Raw genomic sequence first — 2191 nt, forward strand, 5'->3', positions numbered from 1 at the left:
GGTCCTAAACTGAACTTTCCCGAAATTTTGTGTGGGAGGTACTCGAAGGAGTTTTCCGATTGAGTCCATATTGGAACCTCATCTAAGTCTGGTAGAAATTTCATAATGTCCAAAGTATGGACCAAATCGGTTACTCCCTTCAGGAGTTGTCGTACGCACAAATTTTCCGAACATTTTCGAACTTTTGTGGGGGAGATACCGGAAGGAGTGGACGGATATAATCCATCTTTGAACTTGAACTAAGTTTGGACAAAATATTACGAAAGCCAAATTTTGGACCGAATCGGCAGATCCGTTCGAGAGTTATCTTGCGCTCCAACCACTACACACGGTGTCATAGGTTTTTTTGTAACTTTCAGGCTATTTTCTCAGGAAGTATGGACTTGCCCCTAATGAAACTTACAGCGTCGTATAGAGGACAGCGAATACAACTTGCGTAAACAAAAATCAAAGCGATTCGAGACCAGGTCCTAAACTGAACTTTTCCGAAATTTTGTGTGGGAGGTACCTGAAGGAGTGGACCGATTGAGTCCATATTGGAACCTCATCTAAGTTTGGTAGAAATTACACGATGTGTAAAGTATGGACCTAATCGGTTATTCCCTACAAGAGTTATGGTGCGCACAAGTTTTGCGACAATTTTTGAACATTTGTGGGGGAGGTACCTGACGGAGTGGACCTATATGGCCCATCTTCGAACTTAAATCGAATCTGGACAAAATATTTCGATACACAAAATTTGAACCGAATCGATTGATCCGTTCGAGAGTTATCGTGCGCACCAGCCAGCCAGACAGACAGACAGACGGACAGACAGACAGACGGACGGACATTGCTAGATCTACTCAAAATTGTCTGAAACGGATATCGTACAAACATACTTGGGGTCTAAAACCATTATTTCTATGAGGCACATTTTTGGTCGTATCAAAGTGTAAATACCCTCTTTAGCCTAAAGGCTGAGGGTATAAAAATACAAAAAATTTCTAAAAATTACCATTTTGACCCACCCTTCTGACTACGTCCGTGACAGGAACCTATCTTCATAACCTAAGATCAAATATGTAAAACGCTTTAATAAAAACGATTGAGTTTTGATGCACTTTTATAAACATTTTATTCATGACTATTGTTTTTATATCATTACTGCTGGAGTTTTCTACGATTAGTAGGGATTGATTGGTGGTGGCTATAAATTATAAGGAAAAAAAATTAATAAATATAAATACCATGTTCTAAATTTTCTTCCAGTTGGAAATGTTCGAAAATACTTACATTGCCATCATTGTAGGCTAATAGGGCGGTGAAAGCAGCAACAACCATTACTAGGAACTTCATTTTTGGGATATTGTATTTGGAATACTTGACACAACGATGAACTGTTGAATGATTAAGAAATCTTTCATGGGGGCTTTAAATAGTTCGCTCATTGTAGTGATGAATTACCAATTAAGTGATGTGATCATGCAAATTAATGCGTGACCACTTGTTGAATTAATTGAATAGCAAATAAAACCAGGCTCGTGGATTTGAAGTCGGATATAAAAAAGAAATAAACAATATTTAATATGGAAATGGTGAACACTGAAAATTTTGTTGTACTTTGCAATACTTTAGTATGATTTAAGCCGTAGCCCACCCCTACACATCAACAGCGAGTCACATTTTTGGAGGTATTTTAATTAAGGGCTTTCTGTCCTAAGAGCGTAAAAGCATTCTGGTAAAAAAAAATTCGTGTTTCAATCAGGGTTTCCGACTCTAGACCAATTTTTTTCACGACTCCGGTTCCGGCTCCGACTCCGAGGATAAATTCCTACACCGCTAAAATTAATAAAATGTGTACAAATTTTTGTATATTTCGGCCCATATAGGATAATCTGTTGATTTTTATACGCTCAGCATTTATGCTAACGAGGGTATATACACACTTTCATACGGGCAAAATGTGCCTCATCGATATAATGGTTTTAGACCCCAAGTATGTTTGGACGAAATGTGTTTCAGACAATTCGGAGTGGATTGAGCAATGTCCGAACGGATGAGCCGATTGGGTCCAAAATTTGGCTTTCGTAACTTTTTGTCCAAACTTAGTCTAAGTTCGAAGATGGGTTATATAGGTCCACTCCTTCCGGTACCTCCCCCACAAAAGTCCGAAAATGTTCGCAAAATGTGTGCACACGATAACTCTTGA

The 2191-nt window shown here is 38.6% G+C and overlaps 1 long non-coding RNA gene across 1 annotated transcript; it reads right to left on the bottom strand.

The window, feature by feature from the left end:
• Window positions 1–1092: 1092 nt before the first annotated feature.
• Window positions 1093–1412, bottom strand: LOC141390513 (uncharacterized). The gene is made up of 2 exons (XR_012409386.1): window positions 1276–1412; window positions 1093–1189 (listed from the first exon to the last, which is right to left on the bottom strand). It is a non-coding gene; the product is annotated as an uncharacterized lncRNA (long non-coding RNA).
• Window positions 1413–2191: the final 779 nt, after the last annotated feature.

The sequence above is a fragment of the Musca autumnalis genome, unplaced genomic scaffold, assembly GCF_047663935.1.
Source record: "Musca autumnalis isolate F117 unplaced genomic scaffold, ASM4766393v1 scaffold_1, whole genome shotgun sequence".
Lineage (NCBI taxonomy): Eukaryota > Metazoa > Arthropoda > Insecta > Diptera > Muscidae > Musca > Musca autumnalis.